At 42.4% G+C, this 22,951-nt stretch overlaps 1 pseudogene; it reads left to right on the top strand.

Moving 5' to 3' along the window:
* The first annotated feature begins 17,567 nt into the window (after positions 1 to 17,567).
* Positions 17,568 to 22,511, top strand: LOC115067974 (annotated as a pseudogene).
* The last annotated feature ends 440 nt before the right edge of the window (positions 22,512 to 22,951 follow it).

The raw sequence follows: 22,951 nt of genomic DNA, 5'->3' as shown, positions 1-22,951 counted from the left end.
ATAAGTCAAAGGTCCTACTCGACCATGTCTAGCTTCACTTGGAAGCATGGATGAGATGTTTGCTCTGAGTTGACCTTCCTCTTTGTAGACTGGACACTGGTTCAAGTCCATCTGGTGGGGTCTCCATGGCCTCTCTGAACAAGAGGACAGGTGACTCACCACAGTTACAGGACATTTGAGAGATGTTCCATAGTCCCCTGGAACTTAGTCAATCTTGGAGGGCAAGGGGCAAAAGCTGTCCTTCAAGTCCCTCTGACCAGATTAGTATAGGCCTCAAAGTATCCAGCCCTTTTATTTTTATTTGTGTGTATGTGTGTGTCTCTGTGAGTGTATACATCATGATGCAGGTGCCCTCAGATGTCAGAAGAGGGCATCAAACCCCTTGAAGCTGGAGTCACAGGCCTGATGTGGGTGCTGGGAACGAAACCTGGGTCCTCTAGAAGAGCAGCAAGTGCTCTTAACTACTGAGCCATCTCTCCAAACCCCATTTACAAAGTTTTAATAATATTTAAAATTATCTGGTTTTGCCAGGCATGTTAGCACATGCCTTTAATCCCAGCACTCAGGAGGCAGAAGCAGACAGCCTCCGTGAGTTCAAGGACAGCCTGGTCTACATAGCAAGTTCCAGGCCAGTCAGAGCTATACAGAACACGATTAGGATGGCTGGTTGGTTAAGTGTGTGTCCTATTGCCTCAGCTGGTCTAAAGAGACAGGCAACAGAGTGCACTCTATTGGAATTAGTAGAATAGTCATACTCTTAACTGAAAGTGGCCAGAAATTATGAAACTGGTCTGCTCAGATACAAATATTTCAGCAATTAAAAGCAATTATTTTATTTTATTTTGTGTCTATGAATGCTTTGCCTGAATGTATATGTGTACCTGGGTCATGCAATGTCAGTGGACGCCAGAAGAGGGTATTGGATCTCCTGAAATTGGAGTTACAGAAGGTTGTTAGCCACCATGTGGTTGCTGGTAATCCAATCCTGGTCCTCTGAAAGAGCAGCCAGTGCTCTTAACTGCTGTGCTATCTCTCCAGTCCTTCAACAATTATTTCTAACAGGTGAAAGCCAATCAATCACATCTTACATTTCTAACATAATGCAGCCTTGCAACCTGGGACATATATTAGAGTTGGGGAAATTTAATTAATTAATATTTTTTTGACAGAGTTTTATGTATCCTAGGCTGGCCTCAAACTCACTTTGTAGTCAATGATGACCTTAAACTTCTGCTCCACCTCCCGATTACAGAAGTATGTCTAGGTTTATGTGTTGAGTCTTACCATGGATATTTTATGGATACTTAAAAATATTTTATTTATTTATTTATTTTTATTTATTTATTTGTACGAATGTAGTGCCTGCATGACTGTAAGTGCACTGTGTCATGCAATGCCCAAGAGGTGTCAGATCCCCTGGAACTGGAGTTACAGATGGTTGTTAGCTACCATGTGGGTGCTGGGAACCAATCCTGGGTCCTCTGCAAGAGCAACCAGTGGTCTTAATTACTGAGCCATCTCTCCAGCCCTGACCCATGTATATTTTAAATACCTTAATGTCTAGGTTGCACCTTAGACCACTTTGATCAATATCTTTGAGAGTAGGACAGGATCAATGGCTTTATTTATTTTTATTTTTACATTTTGAGACAGGATCTCACTTTGTAACCCCAGCTGGCTGGGAACTAGCTACATAGACCAGGTTGACCTTGAACTCACAGAAATGGCCTGCTTCTGCCTTTAGAATGCCAGTTTATTTATTGTATGTATGCATACATGTTTGTGGGTGTCTGTCTACCACCACACATGAGTGAAGGTCAGAGAGCAACTTTTGGAGCAACTTTCAGGAATCAGTTCTTTCCTTCTACCTTCTTAGGGACAGCATTCAAGTCTTAGGCCAGGCAGCTGACACTTTTACCCACAGAGCTATCTCCCTGGCCCAGGATCAGTGATTTTAAAAGTTCTCTAGGTGCTTCCAAAGTGCAACCCTGGTTGAGAACAACAGCATTTAGATGTTGAATCCCCTACAGCCAACAACAGCTCTGTTTCCTCAAGTTGTAAAACTTAACCCTTCTTTTTAAGGTCCCTAGGCTTCAATCACTGAGGCAATACTCTGGTGAGCAAAGAAATAAAGCTTTGTTAGGAAGTGGCAGTGGCTTGGAGGATTCCAGAAGATTGTGAAGAGCTGATCACATAATTTCATTTCTTTCTTTCTTTCTTTCTTTCTTTCTTTCCTTCTTTCTTTCTTTCTTTTTAATGTTTGTTTTGTAGCTGTGCTTCACTTTTCTAGGGTTATAGTTACAGATAGCCACTGGATCACAGTGCATTAAGACAGAAACAGTTTTGGGTCTTCTAGAGAAAAGATCAGCTGCACTGACCCTTGGTTGTTTTGTATTTCCATCAAGAGGGGAATCAAAATAGATGTGCTAGTCATTTTCTCATTGCTGTGACAAAATGTCTGACAGAAGCAGCTTAAGGAGGAAATACTTTTTGGCTCATGGTTGCAGAGGGTACAGTCCATCATGTCAGGGAGAGGTTCAGGGTAGGGTATGTGTGTGGAGGGGTGGATGTTCGTCACATCTCAGTTGATCCAAAAGCAGGAAGTAGGACAGAAAGTTCATCCAGGCTCCATAATTTTTTTTAAAGAGTTATTTATTTTTTATTTTTTAAAATGTATGTGTATTTGTGCTGGTGTACATGGAGACTGGAAAAGGGTGTTGGATCTCCTGGAGCTGGAGTTACAAGTTGTATTAGTTACTTTTCTGTTGCTGTTGAAAAACACCATGACCAAGGCAACTTATAGAAGGAAGAATTTATTTGAGCTTACAGTTCCAGAGAGTTAGAGTTCATAATGGCTAGGGAGGCATGGTGACAGAAGTGGCCAGAACAGAAAATAGAAAGCTGAGCGATCACATCTTCAAGTAGACACAGGAATCAGAGAAAGACTCAAAATCTGGCAAGGCTTAAGAACTCTCAAAGCCTAACCCCAGTGACCTGCTTCCTCCACTAAGGCTGCACTTCCTAAAACCTCCCAAAACAGCTCCGCCAGCTGGGGACAAGAGGTCCAACTACTTGGAGCCTATTGGGGGACATTCTTACTCAAACTACCACATAGGTGGTTGTAAGCTGCCTGATATGGGTACTGGGAACTGAACTCAGTTCCTCTGGAAGAGCAGAAAGTGCTTGAACTACTGAACCATCTCTCCAGTCCCTAATCACCATGTTCTGAAAGTTCTATAACCGCCTCAAACAACACTAGCAGCTGGAGACCAAACATTCAAACACATGAGCCTGTGAGGGACTTTTCAGACTCAAACTGATACCAGGTAAGCAAAGAGTTAGATATGAAGTAATCAAGGAAAACTGAAGCTGCATCTAGGTAGCTGTGTCTCCTGAGGGTCAGAATTCCCCTTTGTGGCTACACCCTTATAGCTGCAGTCAAATTGTTCCTATTACCTCAAAACATACAGGGCATGTTCCTAATTGCCACACACATGCACTAACAAAGGGTCAGTCTGCATCCTCAAAAGACCTGACACCATTACAATATCACTTACATTGTGGCTTGTGACATCCCTACAATGTATACTTCATGGGTTTTTCTAGAAAATCATCTAAGAAAGAAATATTCTAAAAGGGAGATTCAGTCCACCATTTTCTTTTGCGGGGAAAAAGGTTACTTTTCCAAGAATATGCTACCTACCTCAAAAATATTCATAAAAACTTCCTTAAAGTCCACAAAGCAGAACCCATTGGATTGCCTTCCCTACTTCAGGGCAGCCCACTCCAATCTTTCCTTGGAACGTATGTGTTTTTTTTTGTGAAATAAACTTTTGCTTAAGCTGTCAGTGTCTCTTGACTTCCCTCAAGAAGTCAAGAATGGAAAGACACCCCGACTCTGCCCTCATAGCAAAACCATAATGCCAGCAACTCCTCCACTTGACCTGCCCCAGGCCTTTTTGTTGATCTGTTAGGGAGTACTGGGATCAGTTGGGTAATCCACAGCTATTGAACAAATATGAAAAATTTGTTAAGGGTTTTATCAAGTGGACTTGACTTAAAGCCAGCTGAGCTCTAGGTGAGGAATTAACAAAAGTCTCCAGTGTACTACAAGGCTCCCCTGAGAAGGCCTTTGGTTTTTGAACATCTTCAAGAAAGTATTCTTTTCTTCTTTTCTTTTTTCTTTTCTTTCTTTTTTCATTTCTTTTCACCCTCTCCCATCCCCCCTCTTTTCTTTTCTTTTCTTTTCTTCCCCTCCTCTCCCCCCCTCCTTTTCTTTTCTTTCCTTTCCTTTCCTTTCCTTTCCTTTTTTCTTTTCTTTTCTTTTCTTTTCTTTATCTTCTTTTCTTTTCTTTTGAACAGGGTCTTTTTGTAATCCCAGCTAGCCCAGAACTCACCATATAGATCAAGCTGGCTTTGATCCCCAGCCTCCTGAGTGCTGGGATTAAAGGTGTGTACCACCATGCCTGACCAAGAGGAGCTTTTTGGGGGTTGAACTATAGCTCAATTATAGACCACATGTAGGCCTGGGTTCAATCTCCAACACGCACATACACATAGAAACACACCCAGGTGGGGTGTATGTTGGGGGAGACAGAGAGGGAGACAGAGACAGAGAAAAAGACAGAGCTATTTAAAGGCAAGGTATTTTTAATCATTAAATTAAACTTATTTCTTCCTCACTGTTATCATCTTTAAATTCCATACTCCCCTTTTCTATTATTTTTACATTATGTATTTATTTTTATTTTTAAGTATGTGTATGAGTGTTTTACCTGCATGTATCTAAGTGTACCTGTGTCATGCAATATCTGTGGAGGCCAGAAACAGATGTTGGGTCCCATGGAACTAAAGTTACAGGAGGTTGTTAGCTGCCATGTTGCTATTGGGAACCAAACCTGGGTCCTCTGCAAGAGCAACCAGTGCTCTTAACCATCTCTCCAGTCCCCTCCCCTTTTTCTAAATCTACCTCATATCCTCTAGAAGTGGGTTTTTTCCCCTGTGAAAATTCACATATTTAATCTGTGAAAATTGAGGCTAAAGAGTCGGCTCAGTGCTTGAGTGCTTGCTGCTCTTCCAGAGGACCTCAGTTTGGTTCCTAACACCCACATGGGGCAGTTCAAAACCTCCTGTAATGGGGCTAGAAAGCTGACCCAGTGATTAAGAGCACTGGCTGCTCTTTCAGAGGACCCAGTTTCAATTTCCAGCACCCACATGGCAGCTAACAACTGTCCATAACTCTAGTTCCAGGGGATATGACACCCACTTCTGACCTCTGGGGACATTGTATGACTTGAGTGCACTTATATACATGCAGGCAAAAACTCATACACATGAAAAATAAATAAATAAAAAGTGTCAGTGATATTTTCCTTTGGGGTTGGAGAGAAGGCTCAGTGGTTGAGAGTACAGGCTGTTCTTGCAGAGGACCCAGGTTCGATTTCCAGCACCCACATGGCGGCTAACTCCAGTTCCAGGGGAATCCAACACCCTCTTCTGACCTTCACAGGCATTGCATGACATGGGTGCACTTATATACATGTAGGCAATACACTCATACACATAAAATTAAAAATAGATAAATAAATAAAATATTAAAAAAAGAAACCTCCTGTAACTTCAGCTCCAAAGTATCTAACGTCTTTTTCTGGCCTCCAGGGGCACCCGCATACACATGGCCTTCACTCACATACACATACATACATACATATACATAAGTTAAAAAGTAATAATTAGAAAAATCTTAAACTGAAAATATTGCGACCATGGTTAGGAAAGTACTCAGAGCTCTAGTTAATGATCATTGACTTTGTTCTGGGCCTAGACTCCTATGTGTCAGTGCAAAGCCATGGAGGGAACATGGACTTGTATTCACAGGAATCCAGATTGGAATCTCTGCCACTTATTTACTTACTGACAGTAGGTAACTTATTTGACTTTTAGAGTCTACATTACCTCATTCTGAAATAGGTGCAGGGTTTACTGCATGGGCATTACATGTGAAATTTTGAAGAATCAGTAGTTGCTAGGGCTTAATATTAAATATTTTTTGGTTTTGGTCTTTTTGAAATAGGGTCTCCCAGCTGGCCTGGAACTTGCTGTGTAGACAGGGCTGGCCTTGAACTCACAGAGATCTGCCTGCCTCTGCCTCCCGAGTGCTGGGATTAAAGCATGTGCCACCACACCTGGATAATGTTAAAAATTTAACAAATTTAAGCTGAGTGTGGTAGTATATGCCTTTAACCTAGCACTTGGGAGGCAGGAGCAGGTGGATCTCTGTGAGATCAAGGCCAGCCTGGTTTACATAGTGAGTTCCAGGCCAGTTGAGACTCTGTCTCAAAAAAACAACAAGAGTACCCTACATATACATTTACATGCACACACACACATATATTTAAACTCGAGGGTTGTACTTTATCTTATATGTTGTGGTAATAATCCGTGACCACTGAGTTCATATCAGGATTTCCTATCAATTGGCACAAGGCCTGCAACTGGGGACATTGTTGATAAATATTTGCCAAATGAATATTTACGTCTTTTGTATAATGTGTTCAAAATCTGTATTGCAAACCAATAGCTTTTCAATGATTATGAACCTGTTTTGGAGCATTTACTACCTATAAATGAGATAAACTGTAAAAATTTCACTGGAAAACGATAATTTGCTCATTCCAGTCTTGTGCTGTTATTCTTATGGTTATGCATAGTGTGGTGATTAAGCACTCTGGTTACACTATCCTGGTTGGAATCCAGGCTACATTACTTACTAGCTGTATAGAAACACATTAACCACTGCTTCCCATCTGTAAACGGGGTGTATAATACCTGCCACCCACCACCCAGAACTATTGGTGGTGAAATGAGCTCGGTCCCAGAAGTGCTGAGAATGTGACGTGTCTGGTTCATAGCACGTGCATCAGCTCTTCTGGTGTGCTTGGCCTGTGCTGTTTATGCCATGGTCCCAACCCTAAGGACCAGGATCTTAGAATGGGCCTTTCCCTGACTTTGTTACTGGGATTTCCTTCCAGTATCGACACTGTTCTTTCCCTAGCTGCCTGTCTGCATGTTTACTGTTCCTGAGCTGTAGCCACTGGAATTTCTGTCCCCATTTCCCTCGCTCCTGGTCAGAGCCCTTCTTCGCTACTGCAGTCTAGAGCCTCTCCTAGAGCTTCTCTTCAAAGTCTTCAGCTTTCCACATGCCCCTCTCCCTGAGCTCTCCACAGGCCTGCACTGACCAAGGGATGAACATTCTCTCCTTTCCCAGCCTGTCCTCTGGGAGCAATTCCTCCTTTTCCAGGGTGAGGAGAGGTGGCAGTTCTTGTGGGGTGTATGGGAAGTATTCAGATATTGTCTGGCATGAGAAACCAATGCGAAATCAAGAGAAAACATGAACAAACCTAGTTTTGCTTGCTTTTGTCATAAATTTCAGCAGTAGCAGAACTGAGCAAACACTCCCATTAGCTTTGCTAAAGATAATATTTGCAATATATGGGACCCAAAGGTAATGAATGCCTAAGTTGCTTTTTAGGAGCTTAGAGGTAGCTCCAAATCACTGACCTTCTGGAGGCCTGTGCAAGTGAGTGACCTTTGATGTCACAGGGTCAAGGTTCCACTTTCAGAGCATGTTAATGCTGCCATTTCTTCTTTTTCTTTTTCTTTTCTTTTTTTTTTTGAGACCCGGTCTTCCTGTAGCCCCAGCTGGCCTGGAACTCACAGAGATCCACCTGTCCCTGCCTCCGGAGTGCAGGGATTAAAGAGTGTGCCACCATGCAGGCTAATGCTGCCATTTTTTAAACACATATCCTTTGAAGAGCCGTGAAGTTTGATTATGTATTCACAGACTTCTGATTACCTCACTTTTCCTTACCATTCCACCTTTCCCCAGGCCTCAGACTACGCTACTTCTTTAAGTCATCAGCAACCCTAAACTCTATCCTTGGGGAGGCAGATTTGAGGCTGGCTCTCTCAACTCTACATGCTTGGTCACCTTGTGAACAAACTCCTGTCTTTTGAAATCCATTATTTTGGTGGCAGGATATCTAAGTAGTGACTCTGTGTGGGAGGCAAACAGGGCAAAGTTGGTAACCATTAGACCCAGTTCCCTGCCCACACAAACAAAAATCCCAATAAATTGAGAGCAAATGGAGGTGGGGGGATGGGAGGGGAGGAGGGGGCTCTAGGATGGCACATTATACCACAGCAAAGTGCCAGGCACACAGGGCACAAACACAGTGGAGTAGCTGGCTCAGCTCTCAGTCAGACTGGGAAGGTCCTGATCTACTCAGCTCAATTTCCAGGCTCCGCCCTTTTCTTTTGTTTGGTTAACTTGTGCCTGTGAAAAGACCTGCAACTCCTTCACTGTGGATTCCTAGCATTTGAACAGAAATGTTCATTTTCTGTCCCCTGATAGCATAATCTAATATCTATCTATCTATCTATCTATCTATCTATCTATCTATCTATCTATCTATCTAACATGATATATACATAAATACAATTGAAGGTGGCTGGAGAACACCACAAACGAAAGAAAAAAAATGAAATGGTTCTTTGTTAATAAGAACTACCTGGTGAGGTAAGAGGAGTAAACATGGTCACAGAAAGTGGAAAAGCTCTCTAGCTTTTTATCTTTGTGAAGATCATTACCCAGGAGACCTGTTTGCTCCCAGAAGGCAGCATACTTTACCCAGACCTGGTCTGTCACATGGCTATAGCAGACCCTCAATTCTCCCTGGGCTTTCTCAGAAAGAAATTCTCTGGGGCTGGGGTTGTAGCTCAGTCAGGAGAGTGCTTGCCTAGCATGAGCAAAGCCCTGGGTTTCATCTCCAGCTCTGCATAACCTGGGTGTGGGGCATAAACCTGTATGTAATCCCAGTACTAGGTTGGTGGAGGCAGGAGGACCAGAAGTTCAAGGTCATCCTCTGCTAACTGGAGACCAGACAGGGACATGAGATCTTGTTTAAAAAAAAAAAAACAAAAAACCAAACAATAACAAACAAAACAAGGACTGATTCTCTGATAATGAACAGGGAAAAAAGGGAAGTGGGGGCTACAGAGATGGTTCAGCAGTTAAGAGCACTGGCTGCTCTTATGGAGGACCTGGTTTCGATTCCCAGCACTCACATAGTGGCAAACAACGATTCATAACTCCAGTTCCAGGGGATCTGATGCCCTCTTCTGACCTCCACAGGCACTGCATGACCCAGGTGCACTTACATACATGCAGGCAATGTACTCATAAACATAAAATAAAAATAATACATGAACAGAAGGGAAGGGAAGGGAAGGGAAGGGAAGGGAAGGGAAGGGAAGAAGGGAAGGGAAAGAAGAAAAGGAAAGGAAAGGAAAGGAAAGGAAAGGAAAGGAAAGGAAAGGAAAGGAAAGGAAAAAGACTAAATTGAGAAACCTTTTGGTTCTGGCTTCCTCCTAAACTTCCACAAGCCAAAGGACCTACTTCCTTCACTATAAGGCTGGGGATTAGAAAATCTTCCAACTCCGTATTCTTTTGTACGAATTCCTCACTCAGCCAGGCTGAACAGCTCTAAATGGGCTAAAGCTTTTGGAGTGAGGTAGGGAGTGAAGGAAAGGGAGGCAGATGAGAGAGGGTTTGAGAGAGAGGAAAGAAGGGAATAACATAATGTCTGTGTGTTCTTTTATAACTTCTGAGTATTTTTTATCTGTGCCCAAGTTAAAATCCAGGGCCTCATGCATGCTTAGCAAACACTCTACCACTGAGCTATACCCTTATCCTTAAGAAAAATTTTTACAAATTTTTAGTATGAGTGTTTTGCCTGTATGTATGTAAATACACCATGTATGTGCAGTGCCCATGGAAGCCAGAGAGAGCATTGGATTTCCTGGAACTGGAGTTATGGATGGCTATTAGCTGCCATGTGGGTACTGGGAACCAAACCTGAGTCTTCTGAAAGAATAGCCAGTGCTTTTAGCCACTGAGCTCTCTTTCCAGCCCCAAGAACAAAATTTTAAGAATTTGTGTGCTCTCTTTAGAATTCTATACAATGGGGCTGGAGAGATGACAACAGCACTGGCTGCTCTTGCAGAGGACCTGGGTTCGAGTCTCAGCACCCACATGGTGGCTAACAATCGTCTGTAACTCCAGTTCCAGGGGAATCTGATGTCCTCTTCTGACCTCTGTGGGCAATGCATGACATGGGTTCACTTACATACATGCAGACAATACACGCATACACACACAAAAATAAAAATAAATAAAAAATATATTTTAAAAAGATATTTAAATGAGTAAGAAAAGCTGTCTACTGTGGGTTACTGAATTGCTAGTGTATTTGATAGGCTCTCTCACCGAATCCAAAGATTTGGAAAATAGGATTTCTAAGCATCCATAAGCAGCAATTTACCAATGTTAGAGATGACTATCAAAAAGTGTTCTGATACAAAGTTATTTTCTTTGCATTTTCAAACTGTGACCTTTGGACATGAGGTAGAAGGGAGAGAGTCCAGGGGGACCTGCTACTCACCAGACAAGACTGTGCTATCTCTTCCCAGCTCTGTGAAGGCAGTGGTGGGAACATTTACCCAAGGAAACCAGTAAGCTTTCAGGTTAGTTCCTCAGCAGAGATCCTTGTTGAACATTGACCAGCACACCCCCCTGGAGCATATCTGCTTTCCTTATTGGGAAAGGGCATGTTTGTGTAAAATAGTTTTCAGAGGGTTTTATAGCTGTGAAGAAGTCTGAAGCCCAGGCTTTTTGGATGGATATTTTTTCTTTCCAAGTAAAACACAAAGTAAATAGAATGTGAAGAACAATAAATCACTTTATATCATCACTCTTTGTCTTAAGAGGCTTTATTAATTTTACTGCTTATTAAAACAATAATGGTTACATAGCATACCATTAGCTTTCTAGTAAATCTATAACAGATGACAATTTAAAGTACTTTAAAATGTTTTAAGAGATATCAAAAGAAGGAAAGTCTCCTGCTTGTCAGCACGGAGGTTTGTAAAGTTAGCCTTATTGGATTCCTCAGTTAAGTAATTACAGAAATGAATGTATTCCAGGAAAAACCACTCCCTGGTTTTATGGGCTGGAGAACAGTATGTTTAATATCTAAACTTCTTAACATTTTGGTTCCTTTTCAGTCATGGTATTGGAATACTATATTGATTTTTTTTTTTTCTTCATTAGTCTTGGTTCCCGACCCCTTTTTCTTACCACCTTCCTGAAGCAGCTGCCTACGATTTGCTTCAAGAAGTGCATGTCATAAAGCCTCAGTGATGTAAGCATTAGGTCAACTTTCTTGGGTCTCTACTCCTCCTCAGGTTTTGCTAGGTTAGATTTCAGGCCACTATTTGGTTATTTTCTACTTCTGTCTTTTGTCCCATGAGGTTAGTTGGCCAAAACAAAGCTTGCCCAAGGGAGGGAGACAGCCATTTAGAATTACATCATAAAGTGGGATTTGGCCAGAGATCACTGCATTGGGCCATTAGCTGTATGGTTTTGACTTTTTGTGTTGCCATGACAAAATACCATAGACTGAGTGGCTTAAATGGTGAACATTTATTCTCATGGTTCTAGAAGGTGAGTTACCCATGATCAAGGCACCAGATGATTTGGATCTCTGGTGAAGGTTCTTTTCCAGTCTTGTAGATAGCCATTCACCTTTCACTGAGTTCTCCTGAGGTAAAGAAAGAGGAAGTGGACTGGAGAGATGGCACAGGGGTTAAGAGCTGCTCACTGCTCTTGCAGAAGACCCGGGTTCGGTTCCCAGCACCCATGTGGTGGGTCACAACTACTTGTAACTCCAGTTTTAGGGGATCTGACACCTCTAGTCTCTGTGGGCATTGTACTCATGTGTACATATCCACATACATGCATATAATTAAAAATAAAATTAATCTTTAAAAAGAAGAGAAGCATCAAGTAATGTGATTCTTTTTTGGAATGTGACGTTATTTTTAAAAATATTTATTATTAATTTTTAATGTGTGTATGAGTATATTGCATGACTGTAAATGCACCCCTGTCTTGCAATGCCCACAGAGGTCAGAAAAGGGTGTCTGATCCCCTGGAACTGGAGTCATGGATGGTTGTCTGCCACCATGTGGATGTTGGGAATTGAACCTGGGTTCTCTACAAGAGTAGCCAGGGCTCTTAACTACTGAGCCATCTCTCTAGCCCCTGTAATGTGATGTTTTTAAAATAGCTCTAGTCCTTTCTTGGGGCCTCCATTCCAATGACTATATCTAAACATAATTATCTCTGTCAAAAGACAAATTTTCAAACATTTAAAGTTCTAATTGGACTTTAAAAAAGCTTTAAAATTTATATATAAATCTAAATCCCTAGTTTAAAAAATATACAAATTGCCAGGTGTGGTGGCGCACGCCTTTAATCCCAGCACTTGGAGTTCCAGGTCAGTTTGGGACTACAGGGAGACCCTGTCTCAAAAAAGACAGAAAATAATTTATAATATCTCCTCTGTCCTGCAGGCTGTGTGTGTGTGTGTGTGTGTGTGTGTGTGTGTGTGTGTGTGTAAGTCAGAGGCCAACTTCTGGAAATAGGTTCTCTCCTTCTACCATGTGGGTCCCATGGATTAAACTCAAGCTGTGAACTTTCTTACTGGGCCACTAATTGGACTTCATTAACAATTCACTAAAGATTTAGAGAAGGGAGTCTATGGGCTGGGGCTGGAAGCACACATATGTAAGGCTCTGGATTTGATTCCCAGAACCAAAAAAAGTAACAAGGAAAAGCAAAGAATAGGCATCTACTGGGCATGGGCAGAAGCTAGTTTTTGTAACATGGGAACAGGAAATAGAAATTTTTAAAAAGGCAGTTAGTGGTCATGAGATTACCTTAGGTTACTTTCCTTGGCAGGGTTATAAAGCAGAGGTAACTTCCTTATGCCAAAGGCTCTGTTTTTTTTTGTTTGTTTTTAAAGATGTTTTAAAATTTTTATTATGTGTATGTGTGTGTCTACTTGTATGTAGGTACATGTACATGTAGGTGTCTACAGAGGCCAGAAGAAGGCGTCATGAACCCACTCAATGTGGGTGCTGGGATCTGAACTCTGATCCTCTGGAAGATCAGCAGGTCCTCTTAACTGCTGAGCCACCTCCCCAGCCCCGGGCTTAGCTTGGACTGGGTCTTGTCCATTAGTGGCTCTGAATCTTGTTTTTGGGAAAAACTAGTCTGTTTGGAATTTCACTTAGTCATATAAAGCTTCAACGTGTGATGTGTACTTAGCATTATTAACTGTTTCGGTTTGTTTGGGATCTAGTGTAGGATCTGAGTCTAGAACACTGACTGGTCTTATATAAATTTTCTTTCCTATCTCTCAAAGGTACCTCCATATATTACCACATTTGGAGGTAAAGCTTCAATATGTGAATTTTGGGGGGCACAATTCAGTCCATAGCAGGTTCTCAGGGTTCCCAATTCTCAATGCTCCTCAATATCTTTCCCTAGAAACTGTGGGGAGGAGAGATGACTGGATCAACATAGTACTTGATTTCTTTTGGGACTCTTGGTTTAGCAGCATGACTCCTACGCAGGAACTCCAGGAATAGCTGTGTAACAGTGATTCCAAGCCGGAGCCCACGGGACAGAGGAGATATTATGAACTGTAATGACAGACACTTGTGTTGCTATCAGACCATCACCTTTTATCACTCAAAAAGTTAATGTTTAACTGGCGTGTAGGAGTTATAGCTTGAAGCTGACCTCTAAAGAAAAAGTACAGCAAGCTCTGTTCTACACCCATCAAAGGAATCTAGGGAAAGAACTCAGCTAGGCCTGAAACAGGTGGGAATTTTATATCCACTATTCCATAAAACCCTTGAGGATCTTTAAGATGGAAATGTTTACCCCATTTTCTTTGGGCCTGATCTTGGACTAAAAAAACTATCTCTATGGCAGAGAACACAGACATTGAAGGCCACTGGAGGCCCAGCCACCTTCTCTCCAGAAAAGGACTGCTAAACTTTCAAACTGCTCATAGCTAAATCTACATATCTTCTGGTCTTTGTCTCATGGTGTGTTAGGAACTTTAAGGCTGCCATAGGCCTGGTAGAGAGAATCTAAGAACTTCTCTCAAATCCTTTTTCCTTCATTGATTACTGTTTCCTCATTTCTTTTGGAATATAGAGAAGGCAAGGAGGTTTGTAACCTGTGAGATCAGTAAGAGCCCTGAGGTTCTGAACTGTGTTGCATGCCCCTTGAAGCCGATGGAGGACACTTTTGTCTTGTGTGTACAAAGGCCTAGTGCAGGCTTGTTCTATTGACCTGCTGCGAAATCCTCTCTGTGACTCCAACCACAATGATGGCATTAGGTACACAGATTCTGACCTCCTGTCCCAATTTCCTCATAGTAGAAGGATAATCTTATGAATTATTTTGAAAGGAGGAAATGAGTCAGTTCCTGTCTCACGCGATGAAGTCTCTCCCTCTTCCCTGATAATTTTTTTTCTTTTTTTCTGTTGGGAGCCTTTTCCTCTTCTCAAACACACTCATTTCCCACCCCCAACTCACTCGCCGGACTTGTTAAGATATGTTTGAATTTAAGTAGCACTTTGAATCCTTGCCTGGGGCCCTGTGGGCTTCTGTAAAGCCTGTCCCACCAGTTTCCCAAACTTGCCTAAACTGGCTGCAATCCCAGCAGCAGACAAAGAGTTTCCCAACATTTACATAAAAAGGAGAAGCAGAAAAAAGAAGTAGAGGTCAAAGGAAAGAGAATGAAAGGGCACAGCCACCCGTGCTGCTGCTTGCCCCAGGTCCTCTTTGGGATGCTTATTTTGATGGTTAATTTTGCTTAAAAATTTTTTACCTTTTTTCTCCATATCTGGGACCATGAGTACTGTGTGGATGATGGCTGTGTCCCGCTCTGGAGTTGGGGGTAGTGCTCATCAAAATGCTTAAGAGCATTTGAAGTTTTTAAAAAATGTATTTTATATCAGCTGGGCATGGTGGCCCATGCCTATAGTCCCAACACTCGGGAGGCAGAGGCAGGTGGATTTCTGAGTTCAAGGCCAGCCTGGTCTACATAGTGAGTTCCAGGACAGCTGGGGCTACCGAGAAACTCTGTTTCAAAAAAAGACCCAAAAAATGTATTTTATTTTTTATTTTTATTTTATGTGTGTGAGTGCTTTGCCTACGTGTATGTAGGTGCACCTGTGTTGTGCAATGCCCATGGAGGTCAGAAGAGGGCATTGAATCACTTTTAACTGGGGTTACAGGGCAATTGTTAGCCACCATATGGGTGCTGGGAATTGAACCCAGGTCCTCTGTTAGAGCAACTAGTGCTCTTAACTGCTGAACCATCTCTCCAGCCCACTTAACTAATTGTGTGTGTGTGTGTGTGTGTGTGTGTGTGTGTGTGTGTGTGTATTGGGGAGAAAAGTCTTGGGGGGGTGTGTATGTCAGGGTGTTCAGATGTGGGAGGACAACTTTGTGGAGTCAGTTTTCTCCTTCCATTATGTGTGTCCTGGGGATGGAATTCAGGTCATCAGGCTTGCCCAGCAAACACTCCTATCTTCTGAGCCATCTTGCCAGCCCAGGGAACACTGTGAAAAGAACAGTGCTGTTTTTGAAGGGAGAGTTCAGTGAGCAGTTTCAGGGGTCTTCAGTGACTGTCCTAGTAATCAGTGTTGGTTTGCCCTCTACAGGTGGCCAGGTGTTATTCTTGCTTCCAGCTGCTGCTCAGACCCAAGGGGAAATAGCTCGCTGTGTTAGGATTGAGTCACGCGGATCTATCTTCCTGTGGTTCTGATCGTCATAAGAACAAGCGTGCATCCAAAGACACGTGAATGCAATCTCTACATTATACCAACCTGTCTGCTCTTGCATCTTATATCTTGTGTTTCTGGGATCATTAATGAGATATAGCAGATAATAGAAATTTGATTTTTTGAGGGTTTTTTTTTTTTTTTTTTTTTTTTGCAGGTGCCACAACGGGAAAAATTTTCTTTTTTTTTTTTTTTTTTTTGTGTGGGTTGTTGGGTGGTGTGTTCTGGCTGCCATTCTCTGTGTCAACCAGCTTGCCAAGATCTGCCTGCCTCTGCCTCTGCCTCCTGAATGCTGGGCTCAAAGCTGTGTACCCCCGTGCTTAGGGGTTTTTTTTTTTTTTTTTTTTTTTAGCAGTAGCCAGACGAGTAAATACATGGTATACACAAAGTCTTCTTTCAAAGCTGACTGAAGGTTATACTGAGAGTTGTTGTCTCACAATTGCTAATAAAACCAAAGAAAAACCTGAATAAATCCTTTAGCTTTGATTTTTATCACCACTTTCAGAGGTCACTGAACTGGCTTTGCTAATAATTGTGGCCTATGGTCAGAGCTGAGGGTTGCCTCAAGTGTTTGTCAGGAACTTGGAGGTAGGTTCGTCATGTTGAAACTACTGACCCTTCCTTTGGGCCTATGCAAATGTTCAATGGGTGACTCTTGATGACAGGGATGAAATTCTACCTTTGGAGCTGATGCTGCCTTTCTCTAAAGAGCCTTGAAGTTGGATTTCTCATGTGAAGATTACCAATTACTCCAATTTCTTCACTTTTGTCTACATCCAGTCACCTTCCTTATGGTCTCAGAGCCTGCTTTGTTATCCCCTAAATAACCTGAAACTCTGTCTTCCAGGGTGTGGACTTCAGATCTCTTCCTCTGTGTCCACAGGTTACCTTGCGCATCAATTGCTATTTTTCTTTCTGAGATTTTTGTATTATTGCCATTATTATTGTTATTATTATTAACAGGGTTTGGCTCAGTCCTCACTGGCCTGATACTCATTATGTAACTATATAGCCCAAGCTGGTCTTGTACCCAGCACTCCTGCCTCAGCTTCTTGGCTGGAGAAGTTACAGTGTAAGCTACCATACCTGGCTTTAAACTCTCATTTTCAAATTGTCATTTCAGGATTGATGTATGGCGCAGTGGGGAAAACAAGCTAGTTCATAAGGCATCAATAGATATGTTGGAAGAAGTCTTTCCCCAACAACGAAGTAAGTTAAGCTGGCCCCGATTTCTCACCGTCCCCACGGTTGAGGTAGTACTCTATTTCTGTTTTTATTAAACATGAGGAGTGGGAAGTGTAGTCCCGTGTCCCACACATTTGTACAAGGAGATAACTTTTCCTTTTGTTTTGCTTTGAAAACAGACAAGGATCTTTATGTGGCTCTGGCTAGTCTTGAACTTGAGAACCCTTGGTCTCAGCTTCCCAAAGTACTGTTTACAGTTGCTCACTACCACACCCAACCTGTAGAAGGAGCTCTTGAGCATCAAGAGCAAAGTGGTGGTCTTTTCTACCCCAGGATGGAGAAGCAGCCCACAGCTTTGGCTGTGCCTCTCCTAGCTTTCACTCATTCTTCCTCCCTTACAGCTCCAGGTGTAGCCATGAGACCAAGACCTGGTGAAGGCCTCCTAGTAGAAGGATTCAGGCTTCAGGAGCCTTCCTGTGGATCACCATGCCCTTTCTCTCTTCATCCTCTTCTGCTTCCTGCTGCTTGAATATGAGTGCTGTGATCACCAGCCAACAGCACGTGAGCATGCACAGCAGGGTAGCAACACAAGAGGTACTTGGCTCACAAGCACCATGGATCCTCATGTCCTGCTTGGTCCTCTCACTCAGACTTTCATGTGAGGAAGAAATTTAATCTTAGCATAGCCAAAATTTGTTTCTTGGTGACACCATATGTCCAATATTGGTCAGTCAGGGACTCTGCTCAATCATGGTACTCAGAGATCAGGTGGACAGTAGTCCACTTTAAGTAATGTTTCCACCACCACTGAGTCAGGCTCATCAGGGAAGGTAATGAGAGCGCTTTCCCAAACAGGATGTCCCTCATTTGACAGAGGCAAGACTTGTGACCAGACAAACTTCTGAGCAGGAAAATAAGCTCAATTAGGTTGTATACCCTAACAGGAGGGCAACACAATATTTAGACAGTTCCAACCACTAGCACAATTGCTTTTTTTTTTTTTTTAAGTTTTAAAAAATATTAGGCCGGGCATGGTAGTGCCTGCCTGTAATCCCAGCACTTGGGAGGCAGAGGCAGGTGGATCTCTGTGAGTTCAAGGCCAGCCTGGTCTACATAGTGAGTTCCAAGACAGCTGGGGCTACAGGGAGACCCCGTCTCAAAAAGACCAAAAAAATTTTTTTTATTATTTTTATTTTATGTGTATTTGTGTATTGCCTGCATGTATGTGAGTGCACTTGTGTTGTGCAATGCCGCGGAGGTCAGAAGAGGGCTTCAGGTTCCACTGGAACTGGAGTTAAGAACGGTTCATAGCCGCCATGTAGGTGCTGGGAATCAAACCCGAGTCCTCTGCAAGAGCAGTCAGTGCTCTTAACCACTGAGCCATCTCTCCAGCCCCCTCAAATTTATTTTTATTTTATATGTATGAGTGTTATGCCTGCATGTATATAAGTGCACCTGTATTATGTAATACTTTTGGAGGACAGAAGAGGGCATCAATTCCCCCGGAACTGGAGTTACAAATGGTTAGACACCATGTGGGTGCTGAGATCCAAAGTTGAGTCTTCTGAAAGAATAGCCAGTGTTCTTAACTGCTGAGCCACCTCTCCGGCCCCTACTAGTACAATTTCTAACATGTTGAAGCCACTGCTGTTTGGGGTTCTCAGACACTTGTAGCTCCACTAAAGCATTAATGTAAAAATGGTGACTATGATGTTGGGTAAGTAGATTTAAAGCAAGTCCTTTAAAGAACCCACACTTGGTAGGGTTTCTAGGAGTCAGGGGCCCCAAGGTATTTTTTAGAGAAAGAAAGAGTGCAGATTTCAGAAGAGTCTCAACCCCTACCCACTGAATCACTGAACTCCAGCACATCCAAGGCAAATGTCTAAGAGTTCCTGTTCTATCCTTAGGTGATCAGCTCTAACTCCTAAATCTTGAAACTGTTTTCCTATTCTTTTCAAAACACAACTTTAGTTTTGTTCTGCTCTGCTTTGTTCTCTCATTCAAACTTTATCCTTGAGCTCTGTCATTTCTCTCAGCGGCTCTAAATGCATCCTTATCTCCCTGTTTGGTAAATATCTGCACTGGACCTGACACATCAAACACACATAGCTTGTTTGTAACTGTTGTCTTTATTCCCACCCTATTCACTTTTTCATGAAACTTTAATGACGAGACTTTGGTTGTGTTTCACTGAAATTGCCTAAAAAGCCATTCCTGGCCTTTATGAAGAACCGTTTGTCAAAAACTTTGGAATTCTCTGGAAACATGGTTTCATGCATTTTATATAGAGGGATTGTGGTAATGTATAAAAGCAGCCATAGGTTAAGCAAAACAAGGGGGAGGCCTCCTGAATTTGAGTAACCCAAGAATGCATTTTGATTTTCTATAAGCAAAATCATTTGTTGGTCTGCCTCCTGCCCCCTCAAGTGCAGGAAACATCTGCAGGAGAAGGCTGGCATAGTCACTTCTTTAAACCAGCCACAACATATGCCAAAGCTCTGTAATCCAGACTGTCTATGTAGCCTAGAAGCAGGTCCGAATCACAAAACACCAACAGCAACACCTTTTCCAGATTAGTCTCCTGGTTAAAAATTCTATAAACCATGGGCTGAGGGGTCTTTATTGTTACTGATGAGCTTACCATGCATGGAATGGATCCTGTTTGCTGTTCCACAGACTCCTTGAGCTTGAAGAGGAGCTGTATCAGCTCTGAATCTGAAGGACAGAAGCAGTTCTGGAGGTGTCAGTCAATCGCCTATGCTACAGATTTAACACACTCATTTAATTTCATTGGAAAAAATAATGAAACCGGTGAAAAGTATTTATGGAACCAGAGGAGAGCATATTTTGCTGGTTTTACTTTATGTTTGAAGTTTGGGGTATAGCTCTGCTCATAAATACTGAAATGCCTAGCATAAAGAACACAGCCTGGGGCATACCCCATAAAACTTACAGTGCAATTAAATGAGCAATTTCCACTGGAAATAAAACGGGCATGTTGAGTGGAATATGAATTAAACTGCATGCGACTCAGGCCTGCACTAGGCTTTAGAGAGGGACTTGCACCAAATGCAGTCCATACATAGGTCAAAGCCAGTAAGTAACAAAAGATAACTGCAAGAAGTCCAGGGCATTCTGAACTATGATTAATGATGTAGTTCCCTGTTATGTCTCCTGAAAAGAGCCAGCAAAATAACAACTGATAGCAAAGGAGGAAACCTGATGTCTCATTACACTGTGGACATCACAAGCTTCTGCATTGTTTGCTGTGCAGAATTTTTGACACTTTCCTCAGAATTCATTTTCAGTCTCTAAAAATTCTCTTCTATAAAAAGTCACAGGGTGGGGGGTGCTGGTGAGAGGGAGGGTGGCCTGGAGAGATGGCTTAGCTGTTAAGAGTGCATGTTGCTCTTATAGAAGACTTGAATTTGGTTCTCAGCACCCCTATCTGGTGACTCACAACCACCTGTAACTCCAATTGCAGGGGCTCTGATGCCCTCTTCTGGCCTCTGCTGGTACCTGCACACATGTGACATCAAGACATACACATAAATAGAAATGAATTTTTTAAAAAGTCAGGTTTCATGAGAAAGGGTTCATAAAAGGAAATTTCAACATGAACTAATATCTGTTTTCAATATCCAAATGGATATTAGTTCATGTTATAGACCACTCTTTCGTGGACACTTATGTGGACATTAAAAGATGGTGTTTCACTGGACCAACGAGATGGCTCGCGGGTGAAGGTGCTTGCAGTCAAGCCTGATTACCTGAGTTCAACACCCTGGAATCCATGTGGTAGGAAGGAGAGAACTGATTCCTGAAAGGACGTCAGACTCAACCTTGAAGGAGCCATTTGTACAAGTTTGGCTGACAGAGAGTCAGCCCTTGGTACCTTCCAGTTCTGCATTGATTTATACAAGCAATTATAACTGGAAAATGCTGAAATATTTCAAAGTACTGAATACTAAACATGTGCAGACTTTTTTGTCATTTAATACAACAACTATTATAAAGCATTACATCTTGCAAATAAATAAAAGGTGATTTGCCAGATATGGAGACACATGCCTATAGTTCTAGCACTTGAACTTGGGAGGCAGAGGCAGACTGATCTTTGTGAGAGCAAAGTCAGTCTGGTCTACATAGTGAGTTCCAGGCTAGCTGGGGCTACTGGGAGACCCTATTTCAAAAACAAAACAGAGGTTGAGGAGGTGGCTCAGTGGTTAAGAACACTGACTACAGAGGACCCAGGTTCGATTCCCAGCACCCACATGGTGGCCAGGGAATGGCTGCAATTGTCTATAGCCTCCAGGGGATTCAATACCCTCTTCTGATATCCTCAGGCGTTGCACAACATGGGTACATTTACGTACATGCAGGCAGTACACTCATACACATAAAATAAAAATAATAAATGAATAATAAAATTAAGCAAAAAGAAAATAATAATCACGAACTAAAGCTGAGTTAAACTATTTGGGAGAATGTGCAGAAGTTACACGTAAAAATATTCAATTTTAGAAAAGGGACTGGAACATCTATTGGGCATCCTGGAACCAGTTCTCCACAGAAACCCAGGGACATGTGCACAGAAATAATGTTTTTATTATTATTTTTTCTTGAGACAAGGTCTCACTGTGTAGCTATGGCTGGCCTGGAACTCACTATGCAGACCAGGCTGGCCTTGAACTCATAGACATCTACCTGCCTCTGCCTCCTGAGGGCAAGTGCTGGGATTAAAGGCATGCCATGCCCAGTCCAGAAAATGTATTTTAATCTAAGCCTACCCAAGATAAGGCCTATTGTTCTTTCTTTGAGGAATTCAGATAAGGACTCTGAAGGAAAGTCTAATATTTTTCCTCCTGTAAAAGTTGCATGTGAGCTCAGGGAAACTAGTTCCTTCCCTTTCTCTCTTCTCCCAAGTGCTCCATCATCATAGGCTCAGAGGAAATGAGCAGGTGGGGTGGGTAATAGGACGTGAGACTCCAGTAAGCATTATCGGCTATTTAAAGAGTTCTGGGACTGAACTTGGCTGCCCAGCAAAGATTCTGCTGTACAGGGAGCATGTGGCCTTCCTGCCACAAATGGAAAGTGCAATGGTTGCCTTGCCATGGAGTTCCCGAGACAAGGATTTGAACCCTGAGATCTATGAGGGCGCGGCCAGAAAACTCCATGTGAGCAGTGACACTATCCCGCATGGTGTGGAAGGATTAACATACCTCCTCAATGAGATCTCAAAGCTGAATTGACCAAATTATTGCTTCAACTTTATCCAGACAACAGAAAGGCAATCAGAACTATTCTGACTGAGTTGGCACCTGGCCTTCTCAGTTGCCAGAGCCTTGAATGGCAACTAGACATAGAGCTTGCCTTGTTCAGGCAACAAGATTAAACCAGCAGACTATAAACTGCACCCTAATCAGAATGACGGTCACAGAACCCAAGTTCTGCAAACAGACCTGGTCACCTGGCTTCATTTAATTCAGCAACAGGAACAAGCATTGGAGGAAATGAAAACAAACCACTGCAGAAGCATAATCCCCAGCATCAAGTAGCACCAGTTTGAATGTTTATATATTTATTTTAAGATTATGTGTTCTCCTGCATGTATATAGGTGCACCACATGTGTGCAGTCCCCACGGAGGCCAGAGGGGTGTTGGATTCCCTGAAACTGGAGTTTTGAATGGTTGTTAGCTGCCATGTGGGGGCTGGGAACTGAACCCAGGTCCCTCTGCAAGAGCAGCGAGTGCTCTTAATTGCTGAGCCATATCTCCAGCCCCAGTTATAAGGTTTTAGTCCCTTTGAACTTATGATATGCAGGAATTACTTTTCAAATTTGAATTTTTATTAATTAATGGTAATAAGTACTTCTAGATTATGAAATATGAATAGAATATGAAATTTCATGTTCTATTCAGGATGCTGATCTCTTGAAGCTAAATGAAGTTTCTTTTCTGGTGATTAGTGTGGTCAGTTTCATTGAATTTTAAGTCT

This window comes from Nannospalax galili, unplaced genomic scaffold, assembly GCF_000622305.1.
Source record: "Nannospalax galili isolate Female #2095 unplaced genomic scaffold, S.galili_v1.0 scaffold346, whole genome shotgun sequence".
Classification (NCBI taxonomy): Eukaryota; Metazoa; Chordata; class Mammalia; order Rodentia; family Spalacidae; genus Nannospalax; species Nannospalax galili.
The sequence above is the reverse complement of the archived record's forward strand: the minus strand, read 5'-3'. Positions and strand labels throughout refer to the sequence as shown.